At 33.5% G+C, this 18,893-nt stretch overlaps 1 long non-coding RNA gene and 1 other non-coding gene across 2 annotated transcripts in view; one reads left to right on the forward strand and one right to left on the reverse strand.

Moving 5' to 3' along the window:
• Positions 1-6,939, forward strand: part of LOC118191446 (uncharacterized) — a 44,837-nt gene extending 37,898 nt beyond the window's left edge. The window contains exons 2-3 of the long non-coding RNA XR_004758597.2: positions 6-313; positions 6,761-6,939. This is a non-coding gene — a long non-coding RNA (uncharacterized LOC118191446). The remainder of the gene's footprint in view (positions 1-5; positions 314-6,760) is intronic.
• A 7,367-nt stretch (positions 6,940-14,306) lies between these two features.
• On the reverse strand, positions 14,307-14,379 carry TRNAA-CGC (transfer RNA alanine (anticodon CGC)). Its single transcript has one exon. It is a non-coding gene; the product is annotated as a tRNA-Ala (tRNA).
• Positions 14,380-18,893: the final 4,514 nt, after the last annotated feature.

Here is an 18,893-nt window from a genome sequence, read left to right on the forward strand (position 1 = left end):
TCTAGTCTTTGAGAGCTATTTTTCATGTCAGAATTCCATACACCACCCTGGAGAGAATCATGGCTACTGGCCAAGTACCACACCCACTTCGGATAGACACATCCGGAAGATACACAGTCTTCACCCACATTTCTTGGCTTCTACTTCAGGATTATATAGCGCTCTTGCTTCTTCAGCACTGGGCTACCGCAACATCATACTGAATTAAAATTCAACAGGTTATGAGCCTAGTTAACCAATGCTCCCAAGAAGTCCATTAGAGATGTACTTCTGAGCAGTAAGTCAAACGGCTGTGTTATTGGTGTAAGACAAGGTAAGTAAAATTTATATTTTTTTCTCTGGTATTATTGAAATTGTATGTAAGTAGTGAAAACAGTGAAACCGAATATTCAAACTGAAAAAACTTGCAGGTAACAGTAATATTAAAATATGGATTTTGCAAGTGAAAAATGGCTTTAGTGTAGTCAGATTTTGAGAAACCGCGAATGGGTACGTAATGAAGCCTGGAACTTCCGAAACTAACCAAGCCAAACTTAATAAGTGGGGAACAAAAGCTCAAAAATATTTAGCACTTATTGCTCTGAGCGTGGAATCATCTGAGGCAATGGACATTTAAGAAAGTCAAAGTTCGTACGAAGCGTGGGTGACACTGCACAAAATTCATCAGCCAAATGTTCCTATTAAAAATTAGACTTATGAAGCAACTCATCTTTAAAATGACGAACTCGAATAAAAAAATGCAAGATTACTTAACTTCTTTTTTGCAAGTTGTAGATAAACTTGCAGAAATAGAAATTGAAATTCCATACGAATTCCTAATTGTTACTGTGTAGAATAACCCAAGAATCTAAATATCCAAGAATATGCTCTTGGTCGCCAGATTAAGATTCGTTTACTGCCCTCATTGCATTTGATATACATTCAGAAACGCTTCTAATGCTGAATATGTAGACTGGTGTATTTTCCTTCAGAAATATAGTGATTTAGACTCAAAGTATTGGAGAGCTAGGTAAATAATGACGTAATAGCCAAGAGTTCGGTGTTTGTATGCAACTTATTATATGAGGAAAATATAACTTTAGAGCTACAAAAATTTAAAATAATGGTCCATCTGGGATGATGTTTTATAAATGCCACACACGTTCCCACAAATATCTTTCCATGCCCTCTTTTCACGAAAATGAGATTTCGATTTTAGATTATTCATTTCATTCAGCCCCATCTCATTATCATTTTTAATGAATGCTCAAAATTTCGACATCATCAGTATTTAACCATTTGCATAATGCAACGTACTGAGATACCTCAATAATATTTACATAGGTAATGAACCGTTGACGTAGCTTTGCATGGTATAACAGACATTTACTCCTCAAAACTAGATGGCCCATCAACTACCGAGATGTCAAACCACCGAAGACTGGCAAATCGAACCCTGTTCAAATCCCAGCAAAGAAGTTGTCTGCATGGGATGTAATGTTTGAATTACGGCAAAGCAATGTGAAGGTCATCTTCCTAAAGAAAGGAATTCTTCCTAGATAGTTTCCTAAAGATAATTGACTCGTATTCACTTTACACATCGAGAGAACGGTGAAACTTCCATCGCAGACAGACCATTAACGAGATATGAACTTAATTACCAGCTGCCAGAAATTTTGCCATTCAACCTCTTGTGAACTCATGAAGAATCGAAGTGACTAAAACATTGTGCTCAGAAATTTCGAAAAGAATACGATGCTTAAAAAAACTGCTTCTTGGAACTTTTAGTCACACAAGTTCTATGGTTAATTATCACTAGATTGTTATCTTTTTCTTATTCACATAAAGAAACATATTGTAGTTGATTAATTATTTGGAAAGAAAAGCACCCGAGGAGTATTTTCCTAAGGGAAGGATTGCCCTTTCGTGGATGATATTTCACGAGAAGTTGGCTCATATTTACTTATGGGTAAAACGACGAAATCCCACACATCCAGCCTGTCTGCCGAGAATTTAATTTGAGTAGAATTATCGCTCGACGGCTTATGGGCTTAGCTGCATCGGAATTTTTTATGTTTCCTATAAGTGTGATGTAAATACGAGCTAATGCGCCAGTTGCATTATCAGTGTATCATTTCTTTTAATGTTATTTCTTTTAAAGTGTTTATTGTTTGCCTATCTCATTAACCAATTAGGCCAATATATATATGTATCCAATGTCCCTGTATGAAATTTTTATTAATTGTATACTGAAGCATATATGCATACGCCCTTGTTTGGCCACGTCAAAATCTCATATTCTTCATTAATAATTTCCTGAAATCTTCGCGGCCCTCGCGGAAAGCCGCGAAGATTGTGTTGTACTAGATAGGTGTGGGTACCAGACGAAACCCGATTTGTAACGTACAGCCGTCCGGGTGTCCGGTCCCTGCATTCAACTGTCACCTGTAAATACAAGCCAACGTTCCCTAAAAACGAAGGCGTCGTTCATTTCATGCCAGATAGCCTTCGAGGGCTTATTCATAATCTAAGACATCTTAAATTGGTGACCCTCCGAAGCAATTTTATCGACTCTGAGAACACATTCCCCGTTAATTAATTAGCATTACTATAACGTTAGTTATTATGTAAAGAATTTAAGTAAATGTTTCAGATTTAGAAGGTTTTTGAATCCATTCTTACATAATTTTCAAAAATATTAAAGAAGAATAGGAATAACGTCTCAAAACATCTAGAAATGGAGCTAATAAATTTGTCGTGTGATATAAATCTTATTGAAAGATCTGAAGACACAGATTTGATTAACATTTATTCGTAATTATCAAAATATAAATATTTTCAGCTGCGAATTTAATGTAAGTATGCAAGAATGATCGCGTTGTTTGTTAACGCATTTACATGTCAACAGTTTTCTTTCCGCAACTGAAAATTAATAAGATTAAAAAAAGCAACTAGGTTGGCCCCTGAGCATCTACAATTCGTAATAAAGGTATTTTCTAATAATCTTTTTCCAAAGTTACAAACTTTATCAGTATCTGACGCCATTATGTGTTGTAGCTTTATATTTATTTACCTACAAATATATGTATTCTTCTGACGCTATTAAAGAAATTATTTCTGACGCTATTAAAGAAAAATTTAATAAATAAAGGTAAAAAATAAATTTTCATTATTTTTTTGGTTCCAAAAGGAAAGTTTCCGGAATTTGTTTGTTTCAACATAAGTTTTTCTCTGGATAGTTTAACATTTAGAATTATTTTAAATAAATGTTAGTCTGAAAATTTAATACTAAACTATATTTGAGTTACAGAGCGGAACCAATAGAAATTTTGCAGATACCAGCCTTTGGATTTCAGACAGAAAATAAACACAATTTAGGATTTTACCTTTGCTTTATTATTATTACCATGCCTATGTACATTTTGATAAATATTTAGTACATAAAATTTCGTTAAAAATATGTGTTTTGTTAAAAATAAAACTTTTAATTTCAGGGGAAAAATTTGGCCTGCCAGCTGTTTTACGTAGTGCTTTTGCCCCACATACAATTTAAGTTTGAGAACACAGATCCAAATCTATTCAAAATTTAGACTCTATTACAAACGTTTGTAACGTTTATTCTGTTTTCTGTGAAAAAAACGCTACTTAGAATTACTACATAGACTCAGTCTTCTAGCACAAATCTTCTTTCTTTTCTAGCTTATTTATTTTATGAATTCTTCTTGATTTGAATTTTCATCTATGTCACCAATGAAAATACATTCTTTCCTTTGTCTTGGATTGTTCGTCGCTGAGAATTTTAACGTGATTCCTGGCAACTGTTCCTAGTTGGAAATGTTTTTCCATGAAGCAAGACTAAGTGCGGGACCCAAAAGAGTAAACAAACACCATACCGCGAGATTAAAATTCTCCATAATCAAGGAACTGCGTGACAGAGACAGGAAATGAAACGTCTTGCGGATTCGTCTATAATCTAAATATTTTCTCTTCCTTGCGCGTCTGCGGAATCGAAAGATTCTTTAGAAACAAACTTCGGTATTGAAGATTTGTTCAGTTCTCCTCGTTGGTTTGTGGATTTCGTTTCAATATTCTATCTTGTAATGTGTATAACATTTACAGTTTGATCAAGTTACGCATACGAGTTTGCAAAATGATCTTATACACATGCTTCTTAACTTTTGTAGAGGTAATACTTGGTATTTGTAATTTTCGAGTACACACAAGTTTATTCACCATGATTTTGGTTTATTAAGTATTTATATTAATTAAGTTTAATAGTAAAATCGTAAATCTTTCTTATATCTGATTTGATAATTGTGTAATTTTTGCACACATTCTACAGTAGTACTTTCGACTATGAGTAAAACAGCGGATGTTTGAATAATATCCGCTGTAAAACGTTCATCAGAGGAGGAATGGATAAAATCACTGTTATTGATTTGTCGCTGGTTCAACAGCCTAAGCGTTTTCAACATTTACAGAGTGTATATGGTCTAGGTTTTCTTAGGAAATCCTCCATGTCAACATTCCTTCTGTTAGGCATATAAGCTTCGCTTCTTTGAAATTCCATTAAATCAACATTCACTAAATATCCATTATCCATATATGACCAAAAGTAATATAATAAAAACCAAATATCATAATTCATTAAACAAACTCATTAAAGCAATTCATTAGACAAATATCTACACAAATAAGTTACTTAAACATGTTTTTAAATGAAAGCAAATATGAAAGTATAAACGAACAGCAACAGCTAAAGGAATAAATATTTCCCAGAAATCTGGGAATTCTATGAAGCAGGAAATTGACCGTGTGACACATACGAATACGGAAATGTATCAGAAATCAAAACATTAATGAAAGAGCGATAGCAATTCTGAAACGACTAATAGATCTGAATTTCAGCTGTGACGTCTGTCTTTCAAAGAATGTTTTAGAAGATTTCTTATGCTTGAAGGGCTGGAACAAATGATAATTATATCGAATAGAATGAATAAGAGGCTGCTTTATATAGAGTCTTTTACCACCGGTTGATTGACCTGGTGGCGCTGCCAAGGGAAGGGGTGCATTTGTGAGGCATTTTTAAAGGGAGAAAGGGTTTTATCCCTTTATATATGAGGAAAACATTGGTGCATCCAGCTGTTTCGCCTGGAATCAAACCCAGGTTGAACTAGCAGTGTTCAGCTCCTTTACCGCTTGGCCTTTAGCTTATTGGGTAAAACCAATTAAATAATAGAAGGAACCTGCCTTTAAACCCTAATGCATGGGCTAGTCGCATGAAGGCTTGCGGTTTCTCCGCATGTCTGTCGTAAATATGAAACCATTTCTCTTAGTATATGTCTCACAATGGCATCCCTCTTCATAGGGAAACAGTCCCCTCGCATGCTTTGCCATGAATTCTGCATACGGCAAAGCACATAAATTATCTACACATATATTTGTAAATAAAACAAAACAAAAGTACAAAAGCAGTTTAGTAAACAAAATAAGCAGAAATAAATTTTTTAAACAAAGTCCTTTTGTAGATAAAACAAAACATAAGCGCATGCACTTATCAGCAAAACAAATGTCAATTAACATCCAATCAGCATCCCCGATAAAGTCACAGATAATACCTACATACGGAATTTGGAAGTCTTGCATTATACAGAATCCCTGAATCAATACTTGAAGGGATACCTGAGCAATACATAAAGAAACCTTCATAAGTAAATATAACGCCTTTATTTCGAAAGAGGTTTCATAAGGCAAAATACATTTTTATGCAAGATGGTGCATATAAGGATAGAAGGATTATACGATTTCTCAGGGGAACTAATGAACTTCTTCATTAAGGCAATAAACTAGACATTGATGCTCTTGGTTAAATTCTTTTTGAAGAATTAACTGACGATCCTGAGTCAGTATATAGTTTGATTAAATTATTCGAATGGTAGAAATGTAATGTAAAATGCGAATACGTGTTTCACAAATTGCATAAAACGAAATAAAATTTGCACAGTGTTAAAGAATGTAAAGTAAAAGGCCATTTCTTGCTTTACAGGATGCAATCTCGTCGAGATGAGAAAGAAAAAAATTATTGAAAACTATTAATGTGAGTATAGAAGAGAAATTTAAAAATATTTATTCTTCTCTGTATATAAACAACATACAAATAGGAATAAATAGTTTTAAATATCGCGTTACATTTAGTAAATTGAAAAGCTCTGCTTCTTTCATATCACTTGGAAAGGCATTAAATTAATAATTAATGAGTATAAAATTCAATGAATAAAATAATTGCTTGAGAAAATTTCCTCCTTGGTTTCATCTGTCACAATACGTAACTTGCAATGATTGCCGATTATTAAAAAAAGTTACCATTACAAAGCCTTTTCTCCACTATCATAAATCTAAAATAATTGATCGTTTAGGAACTATTTGGACCTTACCTTAAGGTGGAGAAAGGTTTACGCACTAGCAAAAGAATTTATTTTTAAAAATCCTCCTTTTCATCAGTGCTGAAAGAAAGAAAGAGTGTAAAAATACTTTCGTATCAGCTCCTGAAGCATCTGATACATTATATGATCATTAAATCGGCAGAATAAATAGAAAATAAAATTGTTTAATTAGTCTATAAACTTCAGTTCGAATTATTTCATTTAATGTGAAATCAAAACGTGTGTAACATTTCATACATAATATAAATATTAAGTTGAAAAGATGGTAAGTATGTCCCATTTTATTTTTTACCACACTTTGCTATTGGGATCTAACACTGTAACTTCTGCATTATTAGGACCCACCACTGGCCAAACGTATAAAAAACTGGACTCTGGGATTTCTTTCTAGCTTCTACTCTCAGCAATAGAAAGGACTGCCTTTCACGAGGATATTTCAGCTTAGTTTGTTCGTCTTGCTATTCTTTCACTACTTAGATAAGTAACCATTCAATAATTTGCTATAATAAAAACCTGAATGAAGTCAATGCTTGTAGTTGTTTTGCAATAATTCCTTTCATTGGATAGAGAGGATTCTTAATCATTCTCTCTCACATGAAAAACTATCGGAGTTCTTGATGTCAATCTCTACAAAACTTTCAGGGTGATCAAATATGCAAACAAAACGAAGTAAGGCATTTAGTATTTACCTACAACCAAAAGAACAGGACACGGTCAGAATATTTAAAGTCTTGTACTGGCAACATAATGTATCTGTGAGTCACTGTTACTATACTACAAGGTTTGCTCTTGTGCGATGTCACTGACTCTTATTCTCAAAAGCACCTAATTCTCTTCCCGTCTTCGTTTCTGTCACTTTTGTAAGTGACGTCAGGGCTGGGAAGAGCCTAGTTTTGTTTATCTACTAACATTGCTGTCTTTTACAAAATCGCTCTGTGGTAAGGAGGATGGTGGCAAATAGTACGCGAGTTGTACCGTAGTGACTATTGCTTGAGTATTGTTATGTATATACTGGTCATGTCCAACTACAGGTAGTTCTTAAGTGTAGGAGGTGGAATCTATATCTTTCTATTTGTTAAATTAATTGTAATTTTCATGTTGTGGTACGGATATTAATTACAAATGTCATAGTACAAGCGGTACTAATGCTACCGAGACTTTTACCATGTCAGCGGTAGAAAACTTTTCAGCTATATTGCAAGAAAACATAGGACAACATTGAATAACCGAAAATATATTTCACATTAACATTTTTGAGAATTCTATAGATATGTTGGTTTCCAAAATTTTGTAATTTTGTTGTTGAATTTTATGCTGCGTAAATGCAAATATGAAGAAAGTGATGCTTACTAAAGTTAAAATGGCAAATAAAAAAGTTGGACATCTTATAAACAAAACTGAACACTGTTATCACAGACTGAAAAAGACTTAAAATGAAATGCATGGCAACACTTAACACTTTTTGGGAAATTCTAAAGAAATACTGCTTTTAAAAATTCTGTGATTGTTAGCTCATTTATTTCCGAAAATCGTAAATACTTTACTACCGGAAGATACGTTACGATCGACACTATATTTTCAAATCAAAGCATGAAAACGGATGTGTGCATGAACACATGTTGCTACTGTTGTCTAGTATTTGGAAGAATATACTAATAAAAAACTCGTAGTTTTCATAGTTTACATTGGACCATAAATTCTATAAACAAATTTGATTTTACTTAAAAAACGATCAAACGGAAAAAATATTTTAACTAAAGTTGAATGCTATTCCACAATTCCATATTTTAATATGGAATTAGTGAGAGGTTATTTGTTGACCACATATAAGATGGTTTTTAAATTAAAGTAATACACGCTGTTGTTATATGGAGAAAAAATATTCAGTTAAATTTAAAATTCAAATCAAAAAGCAAAGCACAGTTTTAAAAAAGCTTGAATACGTCTCCGGTGTATTTTTCCTAAAAGCATACAATATTAAAGTATATTATAGAAAAGAACCTTAACATTTAAATAAAATAAAAAAAAGATAAAAGTAGGCCATCATAAACGGCACGAGCTATTTGTAACAGTAGTAGAGCTATTTGTAACATTTGTTTTCTTTGCGTCTAAAAAGTGGGTAGAAGAAATTATTGTATTTCACAAATTCACTTTTATTTAATTAGCTAGATGGAATACTATTATGGAAAGAATGTCTAATTCTGAATAAAAAATAAAACCAAGTAGCATTAAGTTAGATAGGAACAAATATAGCATAAATAAATTTACTGATTTATAGTAACCATAATTGGCCAATTTTATAACAATGTACGTGAAAGCTATCTCAAAGGAAAATGTGTGTTCCTGGAATACTTTCTAAAGAAAATCGAATCCTATTTACGTTACACATGAGAAAATCCATGAAACCACTCGTAGTGACAGCCGCACAGGGTACTAAACGTTTTCCAACTGCTAGTTTTAAGTGGTTTTATTTGCTCGATCACTGGTGAGCACTCATGAACATGAATCGAATAGCAAAATTAAATTTTAACATTTGGAAAGCAACATTTCAAAGCAACATTTTTTGTGAAAAAGGAAAAGAAAATCATTATTCGATTATATTATAAAATCTCTTTAATTTATATCATATTATTAAACAATAAAAAAAATGAAATAAAATTGTAAAAAATGAAAATTTTGGCTTCTCTAATTATTTTAAATGTTAAGTTTAATGTTCCACGGAGTATCGTAAAATCCTTTTGAATTTTTATTTTGAGCTGCAATATCGCCAAAAGAACTGTATGGAAACCCAAGGCTTTGTACAAGTATTTGAATAATACTAGTTTACCAGAAACCTCACTGAAGCCATTTCGAAAGACTTTTCACCCTACTATAAACAGAGTTTGTGAGCGTCAGGTGAATATCTTCAGACACATTTGGAAGGCAATATGTGAACAGCAAATATCCAAAGTATGTTTGTAGCAAACGCGAACGTACTTGAAAAAGAAAAAAAAGAAAGTAAATAAGGAATTCTAAAAAAAAAAAAAAAAAAAGAAAAAAAAAAAAAAAAAAGTGAAACTGAAAAGCGTTTTTCAGGACCAGCATAGCCTTGCGCATGCATGAAACGAAACCATTTGACTTCCATTTAAATATAAAAAAATAAAAATATTTCTGAAACGACCAGTCGTAAGGATTTCTTCGCTCGTATTCGATATGCAGACGTATTGCTTTGATTTACCAGCCACGACATCAAAACCCAAGAGAAAAATCCAGCGTATCATCGAAATGAAACTTTTTTCAGAAACACTGTATTTCAAGTGACTCAAGAAAAGGTGTTGTAAGAAACAGACCAATCCAATGTTAAAAAGACATAGATTGCATTAAGTAGTAGAACATTATTTAGTGGCAGTATATATAATAAAATCTTTTCAGCTATAATAAATGAAGAAATTCTTACTGGGCGCCTTAGAAACGGTCGCTCTCGTGTTATTCATTTATACTTACTGGAAGTCGAGCATGAACACCATCGCAATGATGTCCTGTTAGGGAATAACAAATATATAACATTAAGTCGTTAATGCATTGCTTTGTACGTAAGTAATGGAAGTAATGGGGTAGAGCTCTTTTCTCTTCGATTATAAGGATTATAAGTATTGGGACAACTCTTACAGCGCGCCTCAGAATTATTCATCAGTAAGAAGTAGTACGGGGCCCCACTGCTCTGGGGTTGAAATGCGATATTCACGTGCCCAATTCTCTGACATGCGATAGAGGCATAAGAACACAAACTACGGGTCATCGGGCATACAGTCCACTTTCATGTAGTCGACGCGACACAGTACGGCACTATATGGGCCGCCCTGAGGCAGCAGAGAGATGTAACGCGAGCTGTCTATTTTTCGCTATCTACGGCATCCATAGCACCAAAAAGAATCATCTTCCGTTGTGGTAATCATGTGGCGTCAAGACCCAAATTTTTAACAGGTGTTTTGATCCCTTTAGTAAAGATTCCATAGCCTATTGATGACACTTCGATGCACATTTAGCTCTCTAGCAAAAGCGAATTGTCTTGCATCAGCTTGCAATTTCCTGACAGTTCTCCAATGCATTTCGTCGTGCAGACAGTGTTTTCGGCTTATGCTTTATGCTTTAACTATCTCGTATCTCTAATTAAACGGAACTGTCGCTGCTTGCGAATTGACGTATAAGTAACCACTTTATAAGGCATTGTGGTGTGATTGTGGGACTGTGTTTTACGCTAATTACCTACTGCATTCTGGGATGCAACCTCTACCTCACGTATAAATTTTATGCTCTAATTCTCCTTTTACATTCACAACTTTTCTTTTAACGCTTGCTGCTTACTTTTTGAGCACGAGCGTGTATATTACTGTGGATTTAAATTTATAACATTATGATAAAGCAAACTATAATTATCTATCTGTGATATTACGGAACTTGATTTTCTTTGGAGTGTAAACTAAAATAAAACTCCTAACATATATTAAGCGAATCATGCCTATAATTATTTTCAGGCAGAGCTATTACCAATTAACGAAGCTATGAAATATATAAAGGTATTTTCAGATAAATAGTATAATAATATCAAACAGTGCTTCTAGTATTCATGCTATAATTACCAAAGTCGTTTCCTCTTGATGAGAGAAATTCAATAACTTTAAATACATTTTTGCGCAACTTTAACTCAAAATTATGCTCGAGACGAGCTCACGTGGACAAATTGAGCAACAAGATAACGTATTAAAATGCTACAGAGGCGGCTAATGACTTTTAGATGAAGGCAATTTTCTTACCATATCCAAATTCACATTTAAAATGAAGACTAAAACAAGAACTAAATCAAAACTAGAACAGACGCTAGAATTCCTACTGGGCCCAGAAGGAAACCGCGTGGACGAACATTCCCGTTTGTGCTGTGAACTTCGAGGAATTTAATTTCTATAAATAGAGCTCTCACATATTTCCTAGCCGATCACGGCCTTACAGCGCCCTACGTGCATTGATTTGATCTACGTCATACGAAGGATTGAATTTGGGGCTCTAAGGTCGATTCATTGATTATTGTTGATATTTGATATGTTCGATTGATGACTGTTCATTATTTGATATGTTCGACTGTGAAATTATAGGGGACACGATACTTTACACATTGGAAAATGCACAAGGATCATTTAATCAATTATACAGGACTAAAACCCTATTACACAAACTAAATACACTAACTGCTTATCTTACGTTAAACTGCGATATTCTAAAGGCAGTGTAGCTTACGTCTCGTGGAAGTCTTTATCGAAAAAATTGATTTCCATGCATATTACACATTGCAAAAAACCAGAAAAACATAGATCGTTCTTTTAGATTTAACACATAGTTCAATATCAGTACTTAGTGGTCTCTTTGTGATAGAATTTGAGGGATATTACCAAAGTTGACATTTTGAAAAATTAATTTCTTCTTACTTACAGAAAATTAAAAGACTATACAAAAGAAATTAGTATCACTGCTCTTTAACCACAATGATACTAAATTTGTAGATAGAAATAAACAATAAATATAATCAATTTTTATTCTCGAGGATGTCTCTTACATGTTTAACAGTAATCAAGTCTGATTACTTGCAATGGCCATTCTTGACAGAAAGAGTGAGAGAAATACTTTCATGTTCCTGGGATGAAGACCAAACGCACGAATCAAGGCTTGCAAAATATTGCCATCCTGGAAAATGGCTTCACGTTTTGGGAACTATATCTTACGCATCAGGTGGAATTGTTCTTTTAGGATTTGTTCTTTAACTGGCAAAAGCCATTAGTATCTTTATTTCCTATACAAAAACTTTATTTCATAATTTAATTTTCAAACAAAATTTTCAAATTGATAATAACAACATTCCTCCGAGCTGTTAATTAGGCGACTCATTAAGTTTATCAATCTAGGAAACATAAAATATGTACAGTTCCCTCGCGGCAATTCGATCTTCTGACCTTACGAATTGTAATCGGAAGATTTTCTACAATTACATCGGCAAGGCAGCCATAGGAGGGGAAAAATACCTTATAATCCAGCTCATTTAAATTCTGATTGGGAAGGCGAGGACCAGTCGCCAAATCATGGTGGTGAAAAATTATCGTCAAACACGTTTTGTTTCGGGCGCCTCTGTAGAATCATTTGATTTTTTCTAAGAATGGAAGCATAAAGAATGAGCGATGCCCTCGTTTGCATTTGAACTGTGAACCTGTTTAATACTAATTGGGCGTGTTTTCCAGATGTACCATGAAGGCATGTGGTAAGGAACGAGAAAATAACTTACAAATTAAATACTGCCACAAATTTAACTATAAAACTTAAATTTATCCCTAAGATCGGCAAACCTTCTTTTTGTGTAGCATGGAACAAAAGAATGATAGTTAAAATATCATAGCAAAATCACAAAATCACTTTGAGCCCTTCTTTTATCTTACGCTATTAAGAAAGATTGCGTAACTCAGAATGCTTCGAATAGTGACAAGATGTATTGTCACTACCGGCAAAGGAAGGCGATTGTTAGATTTCCTTAAGCCTGAATAATGCCATCGAAAATCCAAAAAGCGCTCATAGTTCTGGGAAGACATTTGTAGAAAGAATGGCAACAGGCTCATCATTGTTCGTTGTTGGAATTAGAAGAACTAAAATGTCAAAAAGAAGTTTGAGTTTTATGCATTACATTGAAATTTTGCGGATACTGGAAAGAGCAATAAATAAAATGGTAGATATAATTACCATATCAGGATCATTTCTCACAACCATACAATTGTGCACTGAATCTTCGTATGCAGCAAATTAGGCACAATTCGTCAGCAGATAATGTTTTTCAAATATTCGGTCTGTCTTAGTGAAAGTCGACTCATTTAATCAGAAGTAAATATTCTGCATTTTAATTACTTAAAATATAAACAGAAATGTCGCACTACCTAATGAGCAATATTTGAAGCGGGATGAATGTTTCTTCTATGAAAGCTTTTCAGCTGATAAATAAATTTCTTTTTCACATATGAGAAATTTATTAACTTTTGAAAATTGTAATTTTAATCCTCTCCTAACAAACCTCGCAAACTTTCTCTTTTTTCATTTGTGCTTTGAGATTTACCTTAGCAGGTAGTTAGTGAGTGAGTGGCGGTAGAACGTAGTCACCAACACTCGATCATATGGTTATTTGGTGTAACGCAGAATTTATCTTTATTAAATATATATATATATATGTGTGTACATAAGGCGATTTAAATATGCTAGCAGTTGACACTGATGTGAAATATGTACCTACACGTACATTTGGCTGCTGTACAATGAAATATGTACATACGCTGCTTTAAAAAGATATATAGGATAGTTAAACAGACTGGTAATTAGTCTAATAATCATTTGTAAAATAACTTATATTAAATCTGGAGACAATGGAATTCGTATGATATAAATTCGATGCAATACATTTGGTAAATACAATTTGAATGCAATGTTTGCAATTTTGGTACAATTGTCGGTACAATAGTTTATAGCACTCTAATATTTTTGTCTAATATTTTTTATACGTTTAGTAAGGACATACGGTTATATATAAATAACAGAAAATATGTATAGTCTGTCTCAATATTGATAGAGCAGAGTTGGTATAATACATTTTATATGCATATACAACAAAGTTATTTGATATAATATAGTTAAGATAAAAAAATACAGTATTTATTACAGTACAATATTGGTACTATATATTTAGTACAATACAGATTTGATAATGTGACACTATAAGAATACGAACCATGTACAACAAAAAATAATATTCATATTAAAATTTTCTTTATAAGCTGTAGAGTTATTAGGTTTTTTGAAGCAGGAGAGGTGACAAATATGCAGTGCCCTCGCCGGGACTCGAACCCTGCACCTCTTGAATGCGTATCAAGTATGCTTCCAATTACACCACGAAGGCATACGCAAAGGAGGGAGAAAATACCATATATAATTCCCCTGGTGTTTAAGGTTTGCGAACAACTGTAGAACCAATCCACCAATAAGAAAAGAATCCTACCTTTTTGCAGGCTTCGCACACTTCACACCGTGCTAATCCATACTTACGAATCCATATTTTTGAATAATATCCGGCTTACCGGCACTTCGCACCAAAAATGTTTATGTACGCCGCACTAATGTACACTAATCAAATCAACGAATGGCGCTGTCTACGCATCCCCTTTTAAAGGAGAGTGAGGATTAGGGGACCCAATCGCCAAATTCGGGTGGTGACGAATCTTTTAGTTCGGGTGACAATTGTAGAGTCGTTAATTTATGTTGATGCTGAAACATGAAACATGTGCAGTGTCCTCGTCAAGACTAATATTGATATTAATAATGTTTAAACTAATAATACCAGTAATCATTTGCTAAAGCTACATACTAAATATGTAATAATTAGAACTAAATATTTATAATAGTTTAATCACATATTAGTAATAATTAGATTTTGGTTGTATATAATGTATGTTAATATTTATTGTATTGTAAGGTCTATTTTAATTTGATAACGGTTATTTTAACTTGGAAAGCCTTTCCTATCAATTCTTATTCCTACTCACAACTAACCCCCTACCAGAATAAGTTTAGAATTGCTTTGAATGCAAATGAGTTAGAAGAAGTATTTAAGGAAGGTTCAGCTTACTTCGCGGGAGAGAGTTTATTTCGTCCTCTGAGTTTAAGTCCGAGAAAAGGGGCGACTGTTAATCTTATTCTGAGGGAAATAAAGCGTAGTTTAACTCTTCTTAAATCTACATTTTTAGTTACTTGAACTCAACGATACGTCACTGCACAGTTCACTATGCTCCTCAACGTTTATCTTAGACAAAAAGAGGGAGGAACTCTTCAGTACATACGAGAATAAAGTGTCGCATAGTCACGCAACAGTCTCGTGAATAAGTCATTTAACAGTGACGTACTTATGTTCTTCATATATTTTATAGATAATTACATAATAGTTTCATCAGCAGGTAATATGGATACGTATAGATAGAGATATGGTGAAGTATGATGGACACCCGTTGTTTAGTCAAGTAATGTAGGTACATCCGTTCTAATTATCCAGATGACTTTCCAGATCCATTACCCTTCACAGGGCCCACAAGAGGCCAAGCCAGGCGTTGCTATGTTTTATACTGCGTTGCATAGCTCCATGCAATTGTGGACAAAAAGTTCATAATGTTTATGATTTCCTTTCTGAGATGTATGTTCTTAATAGCATACCTTATAAAAGGATTTATTTCACTTCCTGAGTTCGGAAGTTGCAGAAGATGTTAAGCCATGAGGGAGCATTTAAATAAATAGTGTTCAGGACTGCCTCTTTCTCCGTGTACACTAATCTGATGTAGGTAAGTTCCTTGCATAAAAGTTCGTGGGAAAAGGGCAATGCCCCGATGTGAACGATGTTATTCCTCTTGTTACTGAACTGGGTGCAGTTCCTGCTTTTGAGAACAGTTATATCAACTGTTCCCAAAAAGGTCCATCGCTCTTATTCGTCGTTGTCCCACCAGTTCTGCCATTCGTCTTTAGTCATTGGTTATGGATTTTTTTTAAGGGGCAACCTAGGCCATGGCACTGATAAATTATCTATATTTTGACACCAGCTACATTTTTGGTAAAGATCTCAATCTCCTTGTTGTCTTTTGTTCCTGCCTGTTCATTCAGCAAGGTGATGTTGATTTTGTGATGTCAAAATTCTTTCTTTAGTCTCTTGGATTATTTTTGATCCATGATGCGGGTTCGCGATGGCAGGCATCGCTGAATGTCTGTCTGTGAATATATATGACTTTTTTTCTTTTTTTGCTTTCCAGATTGTGTTTCAGGTGCAATACCCGGAATGCATCAACGAAATGAATGCTCTATATTACTATTCTGACTCGGTGGCCTTCGAAAAAATTTTACGTAGCCTACGAATACACCTTCCCATATAATAACTAATTCTATTTTTTCATGAATTATTTTTTATTTATCTAAGAAGAATTTGTAGGGAAAAAATTAATATTTTAATGCGTTAGAGGTCACTGTTTATTATTTTTAATAGTGTTAAAGCAAATGTGAATAAAGCCCCAGAAAATGCGCAAAAATGAAACTAATTCATTTAGTGTGAAAAAAATTGTATTCAAATTTAAAAATGCGTATTTGATTACCTTCATCTTTTTTCTTCGTTCTTTTCTTTGTTTAAGAGTACATTTATTTGCGGACAGACGTTTTCTCCGTAGGTAAAAATTAATAAGAACAGAATCAGAATAACCGGTGATCATCTAAAATTTACGATGAAGATAGCTTCTAGAAATTTTCCTCTAATGTTGTAAAATTTGTGAATATCGAAACTTTATGAGATGTTTTAGTTAAAATTTCTAGTAAGATATAAAGAAGTTTATAACTATATAAATACCGGTATAAGCATTGTTTTATATTTATCAAAGAAAAATTTAATTAATAATGGAAAGAAAATAGGATTGTTATTATTTATTTTCAAGTTTTATTCCACTTGAGATGTTTTCATAATTTGTTTCAGTTGAAAGTAAGTTATTTACAGGCTAATTTAACATAATAGTATAATTTTAGTAAATTCGAGTCTGAAAATGTAATATTTAATTCTCAATGCGTTTGAACTGCAAAGTATAATCGACAAAAGTTTGTCACACATAAGAACTTTAAGATTTCAGACAGAAAATAAATAAAAATTGGAATCGTTTCTTTTGCGTCATTATAATTACTGTTTTTGAATATTTTTATAAATATTTAGTAAACTTCAAATTTAGCGAAAATAGTTTTACTTTATTAAAACAGAAAGTTTTTAATTTGACAAAAATATATTTCTCCCCTGCCGCTGCTTTAAGATTGTGCGTTCAAACATCGTTCAATTTGAATTTGAGACTATTCTAGTTAACAGCAGTGTAATAACTAGTCAAATTACTTCATAATCATAAAGTACTTTGGTTAGTCATATGCAAAACCTACAAATACATTATGTTTATTATTATGTTTTCGAATCTTCCGTTGATATATATGCAATAACAATTTATGCCGTTTTCGCTCCAAAAAATGAGTTAGACATAGGTAGACAATAATTACATACTTTATGCAGCATGTATTATGACCATTACTAATGCAATACGATTTCATTACTAAGCATAGCCACGATATTTCAAAATTAATAATTCAATTGGATTAAAACATTAATAATAAAATTTATGCTTGTTATGACCTCTAAGAAACACATTAATTTGTTAATTTTCTGACATGATATTTGTTCTACACCATTTTCATAAAATATGCATTTATTTCATGTTATTAGCAAATGCATTGAAGGAATAAAATACGAGTAATTCTCAATGACTTTAAGCAGATCATATACCAGGAAAGAATGAAACGTTATGAGCCTTACACTAAAGATGATGTTTATGCTACATTTTCCCATCATGATTTCTGTTCACAATCAGCCTCCCATATCACTGCATTTTTGCATTCTGTGGTGTATCAATAATTTACTTACGTTCATCTTACAGAATAATTTCATCTAAGTATCACTATAATAAAGCCACCGTACAAAATATCAACATCAGTATTGTAGGTGGGCCACCATCGCCTTTCCTATGAAGGGACGGAGCGCCTTACAACCCTGCCTTCTCCGGGATTCGAACCCAGGCCCTTCGGCATCGCAGTCAGCTTCCCTGGCCACTATACCGACTGGGAGGCTCAGTATTGAAGTGACGTCGTAGAAATAGAATTTTCTTAGCAGGGAACTAATGAAAATGTGATGGGCTTCATAATGGAGAACTGATGAAATCATGAGAGGGGAATAAAGTGGATAGAGATATACGTTGAAGCCAAAATCGACCAAAACAGCTTGAGCATTGTGTAGGATGACTCCTTTCTCAATTTTCCCATATATCTTCTCTTCTATTCTAGATCTCAGTATGTATGTCAGATTGACATCATATTTTTCATTGATTGTGGAGTCTTTTGTCGCATAATTAGTTCATTTCCACTAGTGTTTTCTCCCAGGGACTAGTTGAGCCGACATACTACTCATAGGCAGTTCTTAATGATTGATATTCCACACTCGTTTGGTAGAGATCTTCGAAGGTTCAGACGTTGTTTCCATGTCATTCCATGATCATTCATAATCACTTCATTTCCGATGTTGATGCTGTCAATGGAAGTCTTTTTCGTGGGGCATTAAATGGCTTTCGCGTCTACGTTTGGACACCATTTAAGTGGTGCCAGTGATGAGGCTGCATTTCTTAACATATACTACAGCATAGTTTCGTCGAATGTTTCAGTGAGGTTCTCCCTGGCCAGTCCCAGGAGGATACAATACTAAGCTCTTTAATTATATTTATTCATGCATTTTTTTTTTAATTCCATCGACGGGATCCAACAGGCTGAAAAGCACCTAACCCAGTGGGCCAGCTGTTCTGTCGATGG

The sequence above is a fragment of the Stegodyphus dumicola genome, chromosome 1 (genome assembly GCF_044657685.1).
Source record: "Stegodyphus dumicola isolate Sdum_Otavi_A_Nest chromosome 1, ASM4465768v1".
Taxonomy (NCBI): domain Eukaryota; kingdom Metazoa; phylum Arthropoda; class Arachnida; order Araneae; family Eresidae; genus Stegodyphus; species Stegodyphus dumicola.